This window comes from Hippocampus bargibanti, linkage group LG05 (assembly GCF_051943395.1).
Source record: "Hippocampus bargibanti isolate YZ-2025 linkage group LG05, ASM5194339v1, whole genome shotgun sequence".
Lineage (NCBI taxonomy): Eukaryota > Metazoa > Chordata > Actinopteri > Syngnathiformes > Syngnathidae > Hippocampus > Hippocampus bargibanti.
Window position 1 is genome coordinate 26,907,457 of NC_142738.1, and position 7,544 is coordinate 26,915,000.

Here is a 7,544-nt window from a genome sequence, read left to right on the forward strand (position 1 = left end):
CTAAAACAGACGTGAGGTGTGTTTTTGTTTTTAGACATAGAAGGCAAATGTAAGTACAGTATACATGAATATATGTTTTCATGAAACATTATAAATTTGAGTTGGTTAAGCTTAAATATAAAAACTAATTTTAATTTAAAAATTAAGAAAACATTAGAGTAAACTGAAAGTACATGTTTTAAGTTCAGGCAAACTCATAACATTTATGTCCAAACAAACTCATAACATTTAAGCTCAATCAAACTCATAACTTTTAAGTTCAGACAAACTCATAAAATTTATTTACACTACTCAAACATTTTGAGTAAACTACTTGAACATTTTGAGTTAACTCTACTCAAACATTTTGAGTTAACTGTACTCAAAAATTTTGACGTAATCAGTTGCCATATAAATTTTGACTACTTTCAACTTGTTGGGTTTTACAGTGTAGAGATTTTACAGGAAATGAAATTCTGTTTTTGATTTTTATTTGTATTTCATCATCACATATACTGATTCTTCGGATTACCGGCAGACTGATGACACTGATTAATCCTGTACTGCCTTTATGGTGTTCTGCCGCTGGGATTAAGGATCCATCCCATTTTTGCCTGTGCGTGCTTGGCGACACAAACACACACACGCACGCACACACACACACACGCACACACACACACACACACACACACACACACACACACACACGCACACACACACACACACACACACACAGACACACGCACACAGACACACGCACACGCACACATGCGCACACACACACACACGCACGCACGCACACACACACAAATTCCTCATTCAAATGTTTGACTGACTACACAGTGTCTCAAAGGAATGGTGTCATTGGAACAGTGTGGCCAGTGATTGAGCTCAGTATCATGTCACAAATACGATACGAAATTCATCATGTTTCATGGGGCATCAGGGGTTGCACGATCTGGTTTATTTTGTGGCTTTCAACCCAGAAGTAAAACTAAATCAGAATGGTTTTGAGAGATGGATTGTTTGACAGACTGAAAAACATTTACAATGAAAACACAATTAGTTGTTTTTGTAGCTACCCTATCTATCTATCTATCTATCTATCTATCTATCTATCTATCTATCTATCTATCTATCTATCTATCTATCTATCTATCTATCTCTCTCTCTCTCTCTCTCTCTCTCTCTCTCTCTCTCTCTCTCTCTCTCTCTATATATATATATATATATATATATATATATGCTCTTTTTCATCTCCCGCCGGCCATTTTGCTATGTTTATATCGATACACGCCATCGGTCGCGCCATCGGCCTCGCCATTGGTCGACTTGGTCACGTGACTTGGTCACGTGAGTTTGTTACGTGACCAGCTCCCGTGTAGCAGAGCCATTTCCATTTTCAGACGCTAGCTCGTGTGTAGCAGACGAGATTGAAGTGTTTGTGTAAAAAGGTAAAAATGGGAAGCAGAAGAAGATTGATGACTTTTTTTAAATTGCATACATAATACAGTAAGATGTAAGCGTTGCAGTTTCCCTGTTGTGTTATGTGCATGCCCACTGTACTGTATATGAATGCAATCGTTTTTTGCAACAATGTTTCTTGTTTTGTCTGCTGAAGCGTGATTTTGAAAATTACCATACATTCCATACTGTGTATTAAAGGACAACCGATGTCACTTTTTATTCAAATACAAAACACCAATAAAAATGACTTCACGCCAAGACGTCTTGCATTGCTTGTGAATCCAAACAATGGTTTCAGATTCGGATAATATGCTTTCTTGTTACACATCCAGTTATGAATATGATTCAAATACACTGTAGAGGGAAGCACTGAAGAGGAAAGCATACATGTTTGCAATCGATTAAAGAATTATATGTGCCATTTTGAGACAACATTCGGGGAACATCTCTCACCCAAAAAAAAGAGGCACAAAATGGCGCTTGGATGCCCTCTTTTGGCGGCTTTTGTTAATGCAGTTCGGCACAGGACGGATATATCTACAGTATGGTTATATCGACATTTTTTCTGACTCCCGAGAATATCGTTATAACGAGACTTTACTGTATATATATATATATATATATATATATATATATATATATATATATATATATATATATATATATATACAGTGGTATCTCGGTTCTCGAAGGCCTCACTGTTCGAACATCAATCAGTGTTCGAACGCCAATACGACGCGTAAGTGCGTACGCGAGGGTGGGGAGCTGAGCGGCGCACGGGTGTATCGCTCTGTTCGTGACCAACTGTTGTCGCTAGTGGACGTGCTGCGTTTTGCTCTAGCGTTTAATATAGGTGTACGAAGAGTTTTAGCCCCTAATCATGCCTGCAAAGAAAGTAAGTGCTGCTTAAAGTGACAAAAGAAAAGTACTGCGTACTACTATTGCATTTAAGAAAGAAATCGCAAAATATGAAGGAGGTGTGCGAGTGTCTGATCTGGCGAGGGAATACAGCATGGCGAAATCTACGATCAGTACGATATTAAAGAATAAGGAGGCTGTGAAATCTAGTGATGTGACTGTGGGCGTGAGAGCAAGTGTCATTGGATAGATATTTGAAGAGAATCGAACATCCTGTAGCCGAGTCATCCGTAGCTGTCACGTTCCGAGCGAGAATGACAGCAGCTGACTCGTCAGACCGTAGTGGAATGTTTGGGATCCCAAAGCTGACACGTACTACCCAAGCAGGATGTTTATTCACAAATAAAAGAAAACACAGCGAGTAAGAAGGCAGGGAGTGATCCGACCAGCTTACTACGGCAAAAAGCAAATGGCACACGAGGGTACAAAATTACGCAATCCCGGAAGATGACATAAATTTACGGGACGCGAGGAAAATACCTCGGACCGGATACACTCACGCATCGAAGGAAGAGTCCAGGCACGGTGGCGAATTGAGTCAATCATCCGGCATTGGCGAGGTGATCGCGAACCGTATAAATGCCCCGTGTCCCTGATTAGAGAATGACAGCGGGTGGAGAACGGCCAGGAGAGGCAGCCCGCCCCGCCGTGATCAGCCACAGGTGTGGAGTTTGAATTGCTGCCTTCCACCAGATGGGGCCAAAACTCTCTCTGGGTGAAGCAATTTTAGGGGAATGTATTTGCCCTCCAGGACCCAGCCTCTCGTGACATCACTATATATATATATATATATATATATATATATATATATATATATATATATATATATATATATATATATATATATATATATACAGTAAAGTCTCGTTATATCGATATTCAAGGGAGTCCGAAAAAATAGCAATATAACCGGGACTATCGATATATCCGATCCTGCGCCGAACTGCATTAAACAAAAGCCGCCAAAAGAGGGCAGCCAAGTGCCATATAAGAAACGGAGCTGGCCATTAGCTCCCTTTTTTTTTGGGTGAGAGATGTTCCCCCAATGTTGCCTCAAAATGGCACATATAATTCTTCAATGATTGTAAACATGTATGTTTTAATCTTCAGAACTACAGTGTATTTGAAACATATTCATAACTGGATGTGTAACAAGAAAGCATATTATCCGAATCTGAAACCATTGTTTGGATTCACAAGCAATGCAAGACGTCTTGGCGTGAAGTCATTTTTATTTGCATTTGAATAAAAAGTGACATCGGCTGTCCTTTAATACATAGTATGGAATGTTAATAATTTTCAAAATCATCGCGCTTCAGCAGACAAAACAAGAAACATTGTTGCAAAAAAACGATTGCATTCATATACAGTACAGTGGGCATGTACATAACACAACAGGGAAACTGCAACGCTTACATCTTACTGTATTATATATACAATTTAAAAAAGTCATCAATCTTCTTCTGCTTCCCATTTTTACCTTTTAACACAAACACTTCAATCTCGTCTGCTACACACGAGCTAGCGTCTGAAAATGAAAATGGCTCTGCTACACGGGTGCTGGGCACGTAACCAAGTCACCTGACCAAGTCGACCAATGGCGCGACTGATGGCGTGACACGTGACAAAGTCACACGGCCAAGTCGACCAATAGCGCGACCGATGGCGGCTCATGTGACCAAGTCGACCAATGGCGCGACCGATGGCGGCTCACGTAATAAGACACGTGACCAAGTTGACCAATGGCGCGACGGATATATCGATATAAACAACAAAAATGGCCGGCGGGGGATGAAAAGGAGCACCGTAATAACCGGATTATCGTAATAACCGGGTATCGTACTAAACGGTACTAATTATACATAAAAAGACTAGAAATGTGCAAGGGAAATGAAAATAGTATCGTAATAAGTGGTATTCATGTCATCACAAAGAGGGTACAGCAAGTCCTGAAGAATGAATGTCTCTCTGTGTCTTTGTTTTGTCATATTGTCTCTATGCTGTCATATTATTTGTTATTTAGTTTTTTTTTGTTATTTTGACTTCAAGACGGCGCCGCAAGAGTGGCTGCCTTTCCAGCAGCTCATGTATTTTGTTTTTCTACTTTCATTCCTTTCATCACTTTGCTGCTGTGAAATGTAAATTTCTCCACTGTGAGACTAATAAAGGCATATCCAATCCAATCCAATCCAATTATCGATATAACCGATATCGATATAACGAGACTTTACTATATATATATATATATAGAGAGAGAGAGAGAGAGAGAGAGAGAGAGAGAGAGAGAGAGAGAGAGAGGTGTAGAGGGTGAATATGAATAGAGCCAGGACAGTCCCCTGTGGTGCCCCAGTGCTGCAGAGAAGTTTGTTCGACTCACATTTCTTTGCTCTCACATACTGTGGCCGGTTTGTGGGGTAATCTGTAATCCATGGTGTGACCCCCAGTAGGTTGGGCTGGATGGTGTTGAAGGTACTGCAAAAATCAAAGAACGTGATCCTCACTGTGCTCCCAGCATTCTCCAGGTGTAACAGTCGGTGCGACTGTACCAGGTCCAGTGATGAGCTCCGTAAGCACTTTGTTACAGAGAGCCAAAGTGTTGTACAGATAAATAAAAACACATACAAATAAAAATGCAAAAAAAAAATATTTCTACTAAGACCAAATAAAAAAAGTTTGAAGACACAGAAAAGACACAAACGAAATGGTCTTTTTTATATCAGTGTCGGATTATGCCGACTAAATGAATAATGAAGTTGAGGATGATTATTATCATCATTGTTGTTTTCATTAATAATAGAATAACAAATTCCATTTCACTTAGAAAATAAGCATGACTAATTGATTAATCAGGAGATTGTAGACTTTGTTTCGAGCTCTGTCTTTTTTTGTAAATTGTAAAACTTGCAAACCCGAATGCATCAAAAGCAGTTTTGTACTCATACGCACAAAGGAGTAGAAGACGTCTGCTGTTAAAATCTGCAAGAAAGAATTTCACCCTAAATCAACACATCTGTCACTGGTCAGCCTCATTCCCTTATTCCACCTCCTCTTCTATTCATCCCATCATCATCTATTCATCATTTCGCTTGCAACCCCCCAACCCGAAGCCACCCATCTGCTTCTCTCAAACACCCCCACTCATTCCCCATCACCCAGCTGCTTCTTTCTAACCACAACCTCCCCCTAGCCCTCCTTCCTCACTCCTGGACTCCCCTGCATCAAGACAAATGGAATGGTCTTGCACCTAATACAGGAAAGAGGCAGACTGTACCACTGTGGTTCAGGTAGAAAGGATGCAGCACATAGGGCTGCTGCAAAAAGAGAGTGAGAACGAGACTCAGAGAGAGAGAGAGTCAGAGAGAGAAAGAAAGAGAGAGAGAGAGAGAGAGAGAGAGAGAGAGAGAGAGAGAGAGAGAGAGAGAGAGAGAGAGAGAGAGAGAGAGAGAGAGAGAGAAAGTGAGAGAGAGAGAGGCTAGATCTACCCTTTGCTTTTCTAATCCCTCAGCTCTTGTTTCTGTGCTGCCTGTGTAGGCAAAGTGATGCTCCATTTATGTCTATTATTCTGATTTTCGGGTGATTACTGAACTATGAGTTAGATTTATCGTGACATTGGGACATCACTGTACACCTGTAAACTTCTTTCATTTTTGGTAAGTCAACTACAGTATTTTGGAATGTGTTTAGTTTCAAATGCATGTCATGTGTCTTTACCGAAAAATTGTTGGAGTTCAAAGCTCTATGGAATGCAAAACAAACATGAAAAGTATTATCTTTTGTCCAAAGGATGAAATCTATGCTAACATTGTTGAAATAATAATGCCTGCAATATAGTTCTTATTTTATTCAATGTGATGAAAGAAAAAAATACACGAGTTCTGCACATCACTCACATACACTCTTTTGGAAGCAAGTCAAACATCATTTCGGCCATTTCATATCATGTTGAAGGTAAAACAATAAGTAAAATGTGTTGGCAGAAAACACCGAGGCAAAGATTGTGTGCCAGTTTATATATGCATTGTCAAAAATTAAACCGTATTTTTCGTTCTTATTTTACACCATGCATACGATAACAAGGCTTTGTGTTGAATGAAACGTTGTTTCTTTGAATCTGCCTCTCACAACAAAAATGTATACTTGTATTTGAACAAACTTGACAAAAGGTAATATGCGGGAATTATTTTGGTATTGACTCTCCAATCACAATTTAACCCCTTCAAAGATCATGTTTATGCTTTATTTCTCTTAACCATTTACATTTAGCTCATGTATTTTGTTTTTCTACTTTAATTACTTTCATCACTTTGCTGCTGTGAAATGTAAATTTCTCTAAGGCGAATCCAATTTAAAAATGATGATTATTTTGAAAGATTTAAAGTCTGAATTGTCAAGATGAATTTGAGCATAAATGATTGTCAATATGACCTGTGACTGAGTAGACATGTCCAGCTTTCGCTTCAACACCCAGTTCCCATATTGACCCAAATCAGGAAAAGTTCTGTAGAAAATGGATGGATGGATTTACTGTTTTTATGATATTTGTTATCTTTCATCTTTGATAAAGAGAGCCGTTAGACTGACCTCGTGTTTAAGTGCTTAAACGGTGATACACATCCAATATCTCCCACCCCGTTAAGTTACAGGATGGGCATGGTCGATAGAACAACAGTGAAGGAGCTCTACAAATGACCATGACTAAATTTTTGGGGTAAAATATTTACATTAAAGGCAAAAGCAACTGAAGAAATTCCCATTGTACTTCAAATCCAGCTGGCCTAAGATTTAGTTGTGCTGCTATAATGTTAAGCAGGTTGCTTCAACTCCAATTTGATTCAGTAGACTGCACTATGGCTAAAGTGTGTGTGTTTGACTTAGAAAGGGAGTGAGAAAGAGAGAGAGAGAGAGAGAGAGAGAGAGAGAGAGAGAGAGAGAGAGAGAGAGAGAGAGAGAGAGAGAGAGAGAGAGAGGGAGAGGGAGAGGGAGTGTGTGTCTTCCTGCTGGAGATAGGAACACAATGCATTATTAATTGTGTCTAAATGACTCGGCTGAGTCTTCAGCTACCCCTCCTCACATCCATCACAGCCCTAAGCAGTGTTTTTTTCTCTCTCTCTCTGAGCACACCAATTGCAATTTTCAAAACTGAAAGCCCCTTGAGAACAGGGTTTTCCATTCAAAATACC

The 7,544-nt window shown here is 39.6% G+C and overlaps 1 protein-coding gene across 2 annotated transcripts in view; it reads left to right on the top strand.

Annotated features, from left to right (window-relative positions):
- The first annotated feature begins 5,853 nt into the window (after positions 1-5,853).
- Positions 5,854-7,544, top strand: part of LOC148898358 (synaptic vesicle glycoprotein 2B-like) — a 37,696-nt gene continuing 36,005 nt past the window's right edge. For both annotated transcript variants that reach the window (XM_088997527.1, XM_088997528.1), the window contains exon 1: positions 5,854-6,014. The gene's annotated coding sequence lies outside the window, so the exon portion shown is untranslated. The remainder of the gene's footprint in view (positions 6,015-7,544) is intronic.